Source organism: Onthophagus taurus, unplaced genomic scaffold, assembly GCF_036711975.1.
Source record: "Onthophagus taurus isolate NC unplaced genomic scaffold, IU_Otau_3.0 ScKx7SY_15, whole genome shotgun sequence".
Lineage (NCBI taxonomy): Eukaryota > Metazoa > Arthropoda > Insecta > Coleoptera > Scarabaeidae > Onthophagus > Onthophagus taurus.
In genome coordinates, this window is record NW_027248940.1 from 4203841 (window position 1) to 4219826 (window position 15986).

The following is a 15986-nucleotide window of genomic DNA, read 5'->3' on the forward strand; positions in this document are numbered from 1 at the left end:
ATTGATCTATATTATGATAAACCGATACTGCCTTCTAAGATACGTCCTTCAAGGTAAAATGTATGGTAGAAAAGGATCAGGAACATGAAGGACTTCTCGCAAAAGACTTGATACTTCAAGCAGAATATTAGATACTGCTGTAGAAAACTATTTACAGCTTGCAGATTAGATATTGCGATTAGGAGAGCAGAAAACTAGAAATTCCTTACAAAAGAATGGATATTAATACTGAAAACTAGGTACCACATGCAGCAGGTCTTGAAGAAGTCTAGATACTACATTTGTTCAGGGAAATTGTTAAATGTGGTTGTGACGTAGTTATTTTTGACGCAACGCCAAGACCTTCCAAAATGCAATGTGTTCTTAAAGTTATGGTACACTTTTGACCGGTCACAAAAAAGCCACCAAATAAAAGGAAAAATCTCCAAATATTCGCCAATCTGTTCCAAACTCTTATACATATAGTAATATATTAAATTGTTATCTAGAGAAACTTTCTTCAGAATCATGTTCTCGTGTATTGTAAAGTCCACCCAAAGAGTTATTAACTTTTATCAAATTTTTTCAAACTTTGTTAAGAGTATCCATGTTGATCATTTTAAGATTAATATTTTCTGTTTCCCAACGAGGTTGCCTTGTCGATAATTGTCTTCGTGATTGGAGACGACTTCAATAAGAAATTATTAAAATGTTGACAAACTTCTGATTTGTAGAATAATGTATTAAAATTGCAGCATCACTTGAATAGAATTTCAGATCTATATCTTGTCTTCTACCAGAATTAAGTATGCTCAATACTTAAATACTAATACTAATACTTTAATACTAGTCTTCAACCACTAGTATCTATAAAGAAAATTTAGCCTGTTGCCTTCTATAAGCAGTATCCAGCATATTGCTAGTGGTAATTAGTCTCCTGTTAGTGATATCTAGACTTTTGTAAACAGTGTTAGTGTTCTATAAGCAAGGTGCAGTCTTCCGTTGGTAATATATCGTCTTCTGTCAGAAGTATCTAGCACTTTACAAGCAGTAAATGATTCCCCAGCAATGTGTAGTATTCTCCCAGCAACGTTTAGTCTTCTGCCAGCAGAGTCTAGTCTTCTATAAGGAAAATCTAGTTCTTTAATAATAGTTCCGCTTTTATCAGAAGCATCTAGATTTCTGCCAATTGTATAACACCTAGTAAATACATACTAATTAGTTACTTATTTTTAACACCAAATTAAACTAGATAATGTTTTGCAGCTTTTCCCAGTGGTCCAGTATGCTTTACCCATAATTGATAAATTATTTTTATCGTTTTAAGACCAAAACACAAAAACGCGCGCACTGCGATATGCGGAACACACGTTTAGAGTATTATTGTTTTTGTTATAATTCCGCACTATTGCTTGCGTTTGAATCGACTAGGGCACTTAACTAGGTCACTAAATCGAACGGCTTCATCCTCTGAAGGCGATGCAGGACATCCTCGTTGCCGAGAAGCCGGATGGCCTCGATGTTGGGATGATCGTGCATTCTCCTCTCATGTTTAGATGCTAATGATGCAATTTCTGATGACACCGATGCTACTTTCAAGTCGCGATGGAGGTCGGCGTTTCTTATATACCAGGGTGCATTCACTATGCACCTTAGTACTTTGTTCTGGAATCTTTAAATCAGACTTGCATTTGTCTTGCAGGTACAACCCCACCATTGGATTCCGTATGTCCATTTTGGTTTTAATACTTGCTTGTATATTAGCAACTTGTTATTTAGTGATAGTGTTGATTTTCTGCCAATAAGCCAATATAGGTATCTAAATTTGATATCAAGTTCCTCACTTTTTTTTTTGACGTGAGCTTTCCATTTGAGTTTGGCATCCAGCGTCATACCAAGATATTTTGCGGTGTCGGCGTAAGGGACTGCATTGCCATTTATGAAACATTTAGTCGGGATTTCTTTGGTTTTAGTGCATTCGCTGGTGCAGTGTTCATCAGCACATTTAACACATCTCGGATTTTTGTAGCAGTAAGCTTTGGTGTGGCTCCAACCTTGACCCTTTTGCACTGGGGCATTTGTTTTGGCTTTCTGTACTCTTCGATTTTGATACGCATTCCTAATATGTTTGTTATTTCATGGATTCTTTTTAAATCACTTGACGTTGCAAAATCCAAGATGTATAAAGGAAGAGGCTCTCTTGTTTTGTATTTTAACATTTGGGTTACTTTACAAATGTTATACTTGCGCTCCAATAGATTATCTTTGATATCATTAACATCACAGCTTTTATGTATCTTTTTAGCGACTACTTTCAGATTTCTGGTTTGCTTATTTTCATAAGTGGACCAGGACAAATTCTTTTCAGTAAGCATCTTTGATGATTCTCTGTACTTTTCTTCCGAATTAAGATTCAGTTTGACTGTGCCGTTATTATTTAGCGCATGTGTTAAATCTATCCATTTTTAATTACACTTTTAAGTAATTTATAAATATCATCATATTGTTTGACATTTGACATTATAAATTAATATTGGTGGGGGTAGTAGTACCTTTGTTTAGCTTTTTACGCCAGATTGTACGGGTTGCTATATTATCAATATCAAAAATATTGTACTGTTCACACTATTTTACATTATTTATATCATCTATAAACGATTTATAAAGCGTAAAATAAAACACTTGACGCACCATCGCAAAACACATCCGCTCTTTAGCGATGCACAAATCGAACTGATATTAGGTCTTCTGTCAGCAGGGTCTACTGTTCTATAAGGAAGATGTAGACTTCTATTAATAGTTTGGCTTCGGATACGGATACAAATCAAATATTTTGTCCTAATGACAAGCCTGTTCTCACCTCCAGAACACCAAAAAAGTATCAACATACACCGTGTACCGAATACGTGTACCGAAAGTCCCAACACCGGGAATACCTCCGACTAGTCTTTTTTGTGGATTTGGGAGCCATATGTCATATTAATGCCCAGAGTCTTTATGATGATTTTGATGACTTCTTATATACTTTTGAGTCAAACATATTTGATGTAATCTTAGTTAGTGAAACTTGGTTTAGGCCTTCATTGCCCTCTTCCATGTTTGTCTTACCAGGTTATTGTTTACTAAGAAATGATTGTGAATATTCCCAGGGTGGTGGGGTTGGGATTTTTATCAGGAATCATTTTCACACTACTGGTGGAATCAATTGATGGATTTCAAAACGAAATGAAATTCTTATTGATTGAGGTTAAGTGTCGCTGTGATAGGTTACTATTGGGTGTGTTCTACTGTCCCCCAGGAGTGAATTATTTCGACCATTTTGAAGACTCCTGGAGAGGCATGGGGTTAATTATAATAGCATTCTGTTAATGGGGGATTTTAACACATGTATTCTGAAAAATGATACGCGTAGTGAAAAACTTCGATTTATTACATTATCCTTAAACCTAACTATATTACCCTCCCAACCTACGCATCGTCTGCTATTGTCACAATCTCTTCTTGATCTCATCATTACGTCCTGTCCCGATAAAATTTTAACACATGGTCAATTACCTGCTGGACAGTTTTCTTGTCATGATCTGATTTATTGTGCTGTTCAAGTTCGGCAGCCTGTCTCTTCTCATTGCATGTTCACTTACCGTGATTTTAGGCATATCGATTATGAACATCTCAAATCTGATTGATTGGAGCCATTGTATTGTATGCGTGACATTGACTCAAAAGTTAGTTGCTTTAATGACAAAATTACATGTTTGTATAATAAACATACCCCGCTTAAGCAGAGAAAAGTAAGGCATTTCCGTGCCCCCTGGCTAAATGATGAGATTAGAGACCTTATGGGTGAACAAAACAGCTAAAATGCTTCTTAAACGCAATTCATCGAATATTAATTATGAAAGGTAATGTGTACAGGGTGTCCCAATTTCGATGTCCACATAGGCTATCTCCGAAACTAAAAGAGATAGAAAAAAAGTAGCTTACATGTCATGATCTCGTTTTTCGAGAAAATGCTAATGCCGAAAACTCCGAACAGCTATCGTCTTTTGTTTTCGCCCTATCGGCAAAAACTGAAAATTTTGCGAAAACGACAATCGCGAATATCTCACTTATTATCAAAGATGGAGTATTATAAATAAAACATTATATGGGCAACTTTTTACGAAGAATTCAGTGGCGTAGGTAGAATTTTTTTCCCATCTTTTATTTTCGAGATTTGAGACATAACTTTATTTTTTTAAATGGAAACCATAGTTGGCTATGACCTAAAATAATTTGTTATTTTCTTCTGATAACAAATATATATAGTTTGTGGGGTATATTTCTTATAGTTATTGAATAATTAACATAAATTCATTTTGTTCTATCTAAAACTAATGTATGTATTTAAAAGTTAATGTTGCTATGGTGATAACCATACATACTATGATGGAACATAATGTATCAATTTTTTTTGTTCTTTCTAAAACTATTGTATGTATTTAAAACTTAATGTTGTTATGGTGATAACAATGCCACGATGGAAAACATTGGGTACGTTCAGCAGGTGTCAACAGTTGAATTAAATCAGTCAGCTAGTTGTATGAGCTTTAATACAGCGGAACGAAATCGGCTGAACAAGCAATTGAGAATTAGCAGTTCAGCATAACCTAAAACTATGGCCAACAATAATATTTTTGAAAATTTTGTGTTATTAGAAGAGATAATGGATGATGATGTTGATTTTAAGGCTCATTTCATTTTATACAGTTCTGCCAATTTCAAAATTAAAGGGGAGAAACAAAAAATATTAATCCTAACCTAGAATTTCACAACCGTTGACAAACTAAGCGCAGATTACTTACGCTGAGATATTTACTAAACTGCTGCGTAACAGCGCTGACTTAGCATATCGTTCAGCCGCGACTGCTAATATAGCAACTTAACAGTTGACACCGGCTGAACGTGCCCATTGTTTCCAATTATTGCCAAAGTTTGTAGTAGTATTTAAAAATTCACTAACAACTCTGGCATTATGTGCTGGTGCTCCGTCATATTGAAAATATATCATTTGAGACTTATTTAATGGCAAATTGTCGACCAAAGGCACAATGTGCTGCCTTGATATATTGAGGTATTACCTGAGTTTAAGTTTTTATGGTAGATACTATATGCCAACATTCTATTATCTAAAAGGGCACACCATACATTGAACCTCAACCTTCTTTGAACACTCAGAGACTTCATTGGTCCAGATGACATTTTGAACAAACAGCAGATTATTTAATTTTTCTAAATATCATCTACAAAATTCTAATCTTAGATTGACATCTCCGGCACGTAAATAATGAGTTAGGCCCGCTTTGTATGGTTTATACATATTTTTCTTTCATATTCGGGAGCAGCGGTTTTTGGGTCAGACGTCTTGTGCAATTTCTCTGCAAGATGTTGATGGATTTATCGCAAGTGAAGCCAACACATTGACTTTATCCTCTTGCAGGCCATTTTGGTATGTTTTTGCACGTGGTTTGGGGATGGACCAAAAATCTATTAAATTTTCTGCTAACCGGCTGAAGGTTCTTACGTGCGGTTGTCTTCTTTCCGGATACCTTGTGAAATATAATTCCGCGGCTAACGTCGCATTCTTATCTGATAACATATAGCATTCCATCATGTTACATTTTCATAATTTTCGAAGTTCATTGTAAAGTTTTATTTAGTTTTGTTATACTTTGACACCTAATATGCTGGTGCATCATACCAGCTCATAATGCCAGAGTTGTTATCGAATTTTTAAATACAAACTTTGGCAATTATTTGATACATTATGTTCCATCATAGTATGTATGGTTATCACCATAGCAACATTAACTTTTAAATACATACATTATGTTTAGATAGAACAAAATGAATTTTTGTTAATTATTCAATAACTATAAGAAATATGCCCCACAAACTATATATATTTGTTATCAGAAGAAAATAACAAATTATTTTAGGTCATAGCCAACTATGGTTTCCATTTAAAAAAATAAAGTTACGTCAAAAATCTCGAAAATAAAAAATGGGAAAAAAATTCTACCTACGCCACTGAATTCTTCGTAAAAAGTTGCCCATATAATGTTTTATTTATAATACTCCATCTTTGATAATAAGTGAGATATTCGCGATTGTCGTTTTCGCATAATTTTCAGTTTTTGCCGATAGGACGAAAACAAAAGACGATAGCTGTTCGGAGTTTTCGGCATTAGCATTTTCTCGAAAAACGAGATCATGACATGTAAGCTACTTTTTTTCTATCTCTTTTAGTTTCGGAGATAGCCTATGCGGACATCGAAATTGGGACACCTGTACTGCGTAATCGCTGTAATCATAGATGTAAAAATGCGAAGAAAGCATATTTTTACCAGAAATTGACTGGGACTACTCCTAAGACGTTCTGGAAAACTTTAAGGTCTCTTGGTGTCATTGATTCTGCTCCTACACGGTGTTGTGGACGAAAATTCTTTAGTGAGCCACTTCGCTAAATCACCAGTAACTCTTAATACTGCTTCCAAAATCATCTTAATTCAAGCTATTGAGGTATCTAATCTTATTTCTTCTAGCTTTTCACTCACTGTAATTGATGGGGACGAGGTGTACAAGGCAGTTACCTATTCTAGTTCTAACGGCGCCGGTGCAGACGGTATTAACTTGAAACAGATTTGACCGATTCTTCATATTATTATGTCTCCATTAACACATATCTATAACTTTTCCATTGCAACATCATCCTTGCCGTCTATGTGGAAACTTGCGCATGTTGTTCCTATTCCTAAGTTAAAAACTCCAATTTCCCCTTGTGACTTTCGTCCTATATCAATTCTCTCTATCCTGTCAAAGGCTTTTGAACGTATTGTATATAATCAAGTATCTAACTATCTTGAGGAGCGTCGTATACTCAATGATTTGCAGTCTGGTTTCCGGCCAGGTCACAGTACTACAACTGCATTGATCAAGATTACTGATGATATAAGATACGCTTGTAATAACGGACGTTTGACCTTGCTAGTACTGCTTGATTTCAGTAAAGCTTTTGATTCAGTCGATCATGATATTCTCCTTGCAACTCTCTCATCTATTGGTTTTTCTCCTACTTCTTTGTTATGGTTCCGATCTTACCTTTCCCATCGCATCTTATGTTATGTGCCCTTCGTCCACTCACGAACTTCTTTGTGGGGTGCCCCAAGGAAGTGTTTTGGGTCCGCTGCTTTTCTCTATTTTTATCAATAGTGTCACAAAAGTAATTTCTTCTAGTTATCATTTATATGCAGATGACCTCCAGAGTTACACTAGTACAACCGTTAGTGAATTCCCTTTGGCTGTGGAGCGTCTAAATCGTGACCTTGCTAAAGTGCGTGACTGGTCTAAGCTTTTTGGGTTAAAACTAATTGCTATTAAAACTCAAGCAATTGTGTTTGGTACAAATTCTATTTTAAATAGATTACCCGCTTTTACTAATTCACAACTTATCCTCGATGGCGTCGTCATAGAATTTTCGGATGTGGTGAAAAATCTGGGTGTTATGATGGATTCAACACTGTCCTGGCGCCCTCAAATTCAACTTATCTGCAAAAAAGTGTATTCTTGTTTTCATTCACTGCGTAGGCGTAGATGTTTCCTTCCTCCTTTTATTCGTCGTAATCTGTGCTACACGTTAATTTTTCCTCATCTAGATTATCCTGATACAATCTGCACCGATTTATCGATTACAGTGTGTAAAAAGTTGCAAATATTACAGAACAATTGTGTACGTTTCATATTTGATTTGGATCGCTATTGCCAAATCTCTCCCTATCGTAATAATTTAAAATTATTAACGTATGAGAACCGACGATCCTTTCGTGTATTATTAAACTTGTATAAAATTCTTCATAATCAACAATTTCAACTTTTTGTCAGCTCATAACAGATCCACTCATGTTCCCAATACATTACACCAATACTTATCGTAAGTCTTTTACATTGCAAGCGATTTCACTTTGGAACAATCTTTCTGCTGTCATTCGCAATGCTCTAGCCTTCCATCTTTTAGGGTATCCCTTGCGCACCTCTCGTCAAGTCATACTAAACTTTTTTTTAAATGTTTGCGTGTTATAAAATACTTTGTATGTTCACGTCACTGTAATTCGTTTTTTCTTGTCAATGTTCCCTTTCCTTTCCTTTTCGAGTTCTTATAATGCCATATTGGATATTATTTAATTTTAATATATGTGTTATCAATTGGATCATTTGGAAGATATCGCCGTAGGCGATAAATTGATTCATTTGTCTAATAATTATGTAATAATATTGATTGTGTTTTCATGTTTTTGTAAATCTATTTTGTAATTATTTATGGCAATAAATATATAATATATGTTATGTTATGTTAATTTTGACACTAAGTATAATAATAATAATAATGTTTATTAACCCATAGCACCATTATAAACCCCTATAACAAAATACTTAAAAATAAAACAAAAATTAAATGCCATGAGTTAAAAAGGACCAAGTCAGCATTCCTAATGGGTCAGCTGTTTTTCATTGGTCCTTTTTCTACATTTTATATATATAAACTTCATGAAATAGAAAGACTTCTTGTTACCAAAAACTTAAAACTAATAGCAATTATACATATCAGTAAGACATGCCTTCTAGTAATTAAGAAGAGCTAAGACAAGGAAAAGAGAAGAAACACGAAAAGACAATAAAAGAAAGAAAAAAAATAGAAAAGAAAGAAAGAAACTAAAAAGACATAGAAATAGAGAAAAAAAAACGAAAGAGAAAAAGAGATAATTGGTTCATATATCATCATAATTCTGTTCATTCAACAACTTAGACCTCTATATCACCCTGAAAACCCGCTCAGTTTCCTGCAAGACCGAAAATGGACAGTTATTTAACAAATTAGGCACAAATACGTGAAAGATCTTTTAAAAATTTCCAGTCGATGCTGGGGTATTGTTAACGTATATCTGTACCTAATATTAATATTATGAACGTCTGTTCGAAATTGAATTTTGTTGTATAAATATGGTGGACATTTGCGAGTCAAAACCTTATGGTAGAGGTAAGCAGAGTGAAGGGCCCTACGACGGGACATATTCAACCAGCACACCCATTTTAAGGTGTATGAGATACTCGCATATGTCCTAATGCCATAAATAAAACGTAAGCACGCATTCTGAACTTTTTGAATTCTTACTTTGTGAATATTATCAATACAAGGGCCATATAATACATCATCGTAATTAAAGATCGAGAGAACCAGGGCGCCACACAAGCGTATCCGCAGTTGCTGTTCCAATAAATGCCTACTATTATAGAGCAATTTTAGCGCTGCATATGCCCGACGCAGTAGACCACCAATGTACGAGTCAAATCTAAGTTTACTGTCAATAATGATACCCAAATTCCAAAAAAACATCAGAGTCAATTTTCAAGCTCAACCTATCCCTGACTTCGTCCAAAACACCCCGGCTCCCAAAGACCATCACCGATGACTTAGATGGATTTATCGTTAAGCTGTGCTCCTTAGCAGCATTGACCAAAGTCTTTAAGTCAGCATTAATATTACTTCCAGCCACAGCTAGATTTGATATTGGAAAAGTGTAGCATAATTGCATGTATCAGCGTACATGTGCACAGTACAGTGTTTTACAGCCAAACACAGTTGGGAAGTATAAATTGAGAACAGAATTGGGCCAAGAATAGAACCCTGCGGCACACCCGACACGACCTCAACTTGTGCAGATAACTCATCATTACAAGCTACTCGCTGTGAACAGTAACAAAGATAGCTCTGAATAAGATTGAGAGGTGACCCCGACAGTCCAATATACCCAAGCACTCCAACAAACAGCGAATGATGAAAAGTCAAGCAAGACCAGAGCCGTGGCCAACCCGTCATCAATACCACGAGGAACATCATCCGTGATATCCAAAAGAGTCGTAGTGCAGCTATACCCTGAACGGAAACCTGACTGCAAGCTAGGTAGTATGCAATGTGCATTTAAATGTGACCACAACCTAGTGGACAATAATCTTTCAAATACTTTAGAGAAGACCGGCAAAATACTTATCGGCCTAAGATCCTGCAAACAAGCAACCGTTCCAGTTTTAAGGACAGGTTTAACAAGAGCACCCCTCCACTGCCTCGGATAGACCGACCCTTCGATGCAAAAGTTGATAATGTGGCACATGTACGGCAGTGTCACCGGAGAACTTAATAAAAGCATCTGCTTCGTAACTCCATCACTACCAACAGCATTTGTTTTAATTCGATTAAGCGCTTGTAAAACCTCTTCCTCAAAGGAAAATTCTGTAGAAACAGAAGATAATCTATTAGTATTGTAGAAGTGCAATAAGCCAGGATCGCAATCATGTTGATTTTGAGAGGAAAGAAAAAAATTATTTATGTCATCAGCATTTCCCACAGTAGACAGAACTGACTTCGTTTTAGCACCACATGCTCCAAACGACTTGAGATTGTTTCAGACTTTACGACAATTATTGTTATGAAATATTAAAGAAAGGTAAGCCTTTTTTTCCCGACGGATTGCTGAGTTAGTATAGTTTCTCAAGTCTTTGTACGACTCAAAATGAGAGGTATCCCTGGTAGACTTGTATTTCGAATAGGCATTATTTCGTAAATTAATGATAATTTTAATAGTATCGGTTATCCACGGGCGATAATTCTTTCGCAATGTAACTGTTCGGAGTGGTGCATGAGCTCTAAATAAGGATATGGAATTATTAAAAAAATCTACCTTATCATCAATGGAATCAGAAATAAGAAAGTTGTGCCAGTTTAGATAGTTTAGGTCATCCAATAAGCATCGGTGGTTAAAATGCCTGAAGTCCATAAAAGTCAATGTCAATCACTACCTAAGGTTACAAAAACCATGCTGTGGTTTATGTAACCTTATGCAACGTTATGAACAGGAATGACACCATGATCCTCAATAAGAGCATCATCGTCTATAAGAATAAAGTCAATTAATGTCGCCGAAAAGGAGTTTACACGGGTAGGTGACGTAATTATTTGCTTTAAACTAAACTGTTCAATTAAAGGAAGAAATCTGCTCCCATAAATACCACTAAAATCGAATCCATTAATGTTGAAATCACCAAGGCACAAACATTTTTCAGATGTTGGGATCAGAGCGGAAAGTAGGTCTTCCAAGTTCGTAAGAAACTGCAAGATAGAACCATTGGGACGGTATAAAGGCTATATACAGGGTGTTCATTTCAAAACTTTCCACCTCAATTTCTGTAAATCCGGAAGTTTAAAAAGAAAATCGCTGAAATAGGTAAAGAATAAAACCAAGGGGGACAACTTTTTATGCAAAAATTGACTCACTCACTTCAACCCCCCGCCGCCAGAAACCAACCCCTTAAAAATCTTAAATGGAAAGGGGTGTCAAGTGATACCTCATTTTAAAGGTCTTTTAAGGTACTACATGTTAGTATTTATTTTTTTTTAAATTAATCGATTCGTTTTCGAAATTTTTGCGAAAATCTTTGTTTTGTATTTCCCGCTTTAATTAATATTAAAAACTTTAATCACCTTCTTAAATGCAAGAATAAGTAATCTTTTATTATTAATTTATAAAATTAAATTACCATGTTATTTTGACAATGATCTGTCAGATTCTGTCGTGAGATATTTAGAAAAAACGATTTCTGTTTCATTTTTCTTTTCTTTTAGGTTTATTTGGTTATTACTTAAACAACTTTTAACTGCTTGAAACGTTCTATTTTATTTTCAGTTATTTAATTATGTACAAAAACTTTTTGCAGAAGAAATCAACTTAATAATTGTTGAAAGTGTTGTCCGTTATTAGCTAAACAATGGTACAACCGTTGTTCAAAACTACGGCGCATATTTTCAAAAACTTCCCTTTGAATTCCACGGCAAGCTGCAGTAATTCTCTGACAAAGTTCTTCTAAATTTTGAGGTTGAGGGGTAAATACAACAGACTTTAAATGACCCCATAAAAAAAAGTCTAATGGCGTCAAATCTGGTGATCCATCTGTTTGGAAACGTATTATCTAACCACTGTCGTACTGGGAGAACATAGTCTTGTTGAAAATGTAATTCATTCTCATCAAGTAAGGCATTTTCTTCTCTATCCAACTCATTCTCGAGAGCTTCCGTAATTAGTGGATTGATAGTATTTTCTAGAGTTGGGACCGAAGCCGAATAATTATTCGCTATTCGGCTTATTCGGCCTCATTTTTAGTATTCGCCTATTCGGCTGAATATTTGGCAATTCCGCCGAATATTGAGTTTTATGTGTAGACGTTTTAAATTTTAATAAATCTTGTGGTGCAGATCACAATAGGTTTACGAAACAAAACACATGATAACTTACTCATCAGATAAACTTTATTTAATAAAAAAGATCAATAATCATAATTAATTAACGGCAAGTTTTCGTGCAAAAATACTAAATGGGCAGCTCTCTCTGGTAGTAAGCGATTTCTTTTTTTTTTCATATAAGTTCCCTGCTTCTGAAACAGTCGCTCACTGAAAATGGTGCTTGATGGAGCGGGTAAATACACGTTTGCAAGACAACTCATTTTAGAATATTTGAAACTGTTTGTTTTCCACCAAACAAATGGATCTTCATCTCGTTTTAAGAGTTCTCCGGATAAATAACAGTCCAGTTCAATTGCTATCCTATTTCTTGGATTGGAGTCTTTAACGGCCTTACTAGACGAAGCTATGTCTTTATAGCAGTCCCAGAAAATACCATGACTTCGATTGATCCCACTTGTTGAAGGTAACTCTTCATCGGTATCTCTATCATCGCTACTGCTGCTCTCTGAATTAAATTCCCTTTGAAGCGCTTCTAAAAAAAGGTACGCCTTATAACAGATATGTTTTCAGATGAGAAAAATTGAAAACGAAATCGAGGATCAAGTAACGTTGCCATATAATAATTTTTTTCCATTTCTATATTTTCAAATCTTATCTTTACCCCTTTCAATAAAGTAAGTCTCATTTCAGTTAAATTTTCTGAAACGAGATCGTCTTTCGATAAGTATTTTATTAATGTTTTTACATTCGGAATTACGGAGGAAATGGTAGCAGAGGAGGAGCTTGCCAATTTAGTAATTTCTTCTAGCGGCTTAAGAAGCAACATACATTCTTCTAATAGTTGCCATTCTGCTACAGACAGATTCTGAAACTTTACATCATTTTCAGAAATATATAGTGTAGCCGCCCTCTTTTGTTCACACAATCGAGCGAGCATGTAAAACGTGCTATTCCATCTCGTGCGGACATCTTGGATGAGTTGATGGGGGTCACAATACGTCTTGATGCGATTATCATCTGAGTTACATTTTCCTGAACACATATGGCTTCGTTTACCACCAATTGCAACGTGTGAATAAAGCAAGGGATCGGGTCGTACATGGAGTCATTAAGGGCTTTGACCATATTAGCACCATTGTCACGTAAAATAACGTGTACTTTTTCTTGTGCTATGTCCCAAATTGTCATAATTTCAGATATTGCACTGCGAATATTGTTCGCTGTATGTTGCCCAAGAAAATGTTTCATATCCAGAACACAGTGTTTTTGTGTGAAATCATCTGTTAGCCAATGAATTGTTAAGCTAATAAAACTCTGCATATTGTTGTCATTAGTCCACATATCTGTCGTTGCAGAAACTGCTACAGCTTGGGATATTTCTTTTTTTATGACATTTTTGGTTCTGTTATATATATCTGGAATTATTACGTCGGTTATATGTTTTCGGCTAGGACTTTTATATTTTGGCTTCATTTTTTTTATTAACCTTACAAAACCAGTGTTTTCCACTATGGATATCGGCTGATTATCTACAGCAATCATTTCTGCAATTGCATAGTTTATTTCTTTTGTTCTACTATCAATCTCACTCCACTGGGTAGTAAAAGATTCTTTAATAGTTTGTTGTATTTTCATTTTTTTGGGGGATTCTGTAAAAAAACTTTTATTTCTGTCGGATGATTTTCTTGTGACTTCTGAACACTTAATTCTTTGAAAGCCTCTGGATGCTTTCCTGAAATTAAATTAAAGTCACTTTACGCTGTCGCAAAACATTTCTTTACGTTTGTCAAAAATATTATAAGTATTTAAGTATTAGTATTTAAGTTTAAAATTAGGCTTATAGAACAACCTTTCAAATAACCCTGTATAATGACTAAATGACTAGCATTTAACAAAAGGCTGGATATTCAATGTGAAATTAGATAGTTTTATCTTCGATTTGCTAAAAAAATTATGAAAATCGATGTAAAAATAAGAAAGTTATCACACTTCAAACTTTACCAAAAATTGACGTGTTGCGTTTTTTTGCACCTGAGTGTATATTAATTAAATTATATTATATTAGAAATAATATAAATTGTTTTCAATTTTATTATTTTATTTATTTTCATGTCTGTTAATGTTAGACAGTTATCCAAACACGTATATACACTTACCTTTTATGTGGTTTATAAGGGAACTAGTTGTTGCTGATTTTCCTTTTCCACCTCTTGAAATAAGAGCGTTGCAAATTGTACATTCTGCTTTACTCTCCTCCTCGGAATCTTTGAAAAACATCCAAACTTTCGATTTTTTTGTTGTACTCATATTATTCACGACACTAATTTAACTCAATGATTGAACTATCTTCTCACCTCTCTTGTCACTTACCAAATAGGCAGTAACGAAATTTTTCGTATACTCACAAGTTCAGACATGTACGGCGATTAATGCAAATATAACCAAGATAGAACTCGGGGAAGCACCGACTTCGAGTTCGATTATCGAGATTTGAGAAATATTCGGTTAGGCCGAATATTCGGCCGAATATACGATTCAAATGTCGGCCGATATTCGGCTAAACTACTATTCGTCACATCACTAGTATTTTCTAACATATCCAAGTACACTTCGCCGTTTAAATTTCCATCGATAAACACTGGACCAATCACTTGGTCTCCCAAAATGCCGGCCCATACATTAACTTTTTCAGGATATTGTGTATGCCCTTCTACAGTCAGATGAGGGTTTTCATTACTCCAATATCTGCAGTTATGTTTATTTACAAATCCATTTAAAGAAAAAGTGCATTCATCACTAAAGCAGATATTTTTCACAAAAACGTTGTTATTATTAATAATAGTGGTCACTTCTTCACAAAACTGTATTCTCCTGTCAAAATCGTCTTCAGTTAGCTCTTGATGTATTTTCAATTTATAAGGATGGAATTTGTGAAGTTTTACAACTTTATGAACAGAACCCAAGGATATACCAGTTGCACGAGATACCTGACGCAATGAAGTATTGGGGTTGATACCGAAATTACCCAACACTTCCAGTTGAGCGGTTTCATTCAAAACTCTCGACTCATTATGTTTTATGTTGGCAACGGACCCAGTCTGAGTGAATTTCTTCATGATCTGGATGCCTTTCATTAAAAACTGTGGCAGTTCGTCGAGCACATTCATTTTGGGATCCATACATTAATACAATTTCAATCCTTTCCTGCAAACTGTAAACCATTATTGCTGTTTTATTTAAATAACTTTGTTAAGTGGATAACACAAAGTTGTTTAAGTAATAACCAAATAAACTTATGTTTAGAATTGCACTTTTATTTTATTCTTTTCTTGCACTGTTTCGTCTCTTTTTTTCCTTTTTTTGGCCATTCGAGTCAAGAGTAATTTTCATACAGGTTTAATGTAAAATACTTTCAATAAAATTTAGTTTAATTCATAATTATACGTGTTTAGTTTTCTTAAATATTTCCGATTGCTCCGAAATAATAAAGGTTTAATGGTCGTTGTAAAAACGAACATGCTAATTTAATTTTATAAATTAATAATAAAAGATTACTTATTCTTGCTTTTAAGAAGGTGATTAAAGTTTTTAATATTAATTAAAGCGGGAAATTTCGAAAACGAATCGATCAATTTAAAAAAAATAAATACTAACATATAGTACCTTAAAAGACCTTTAA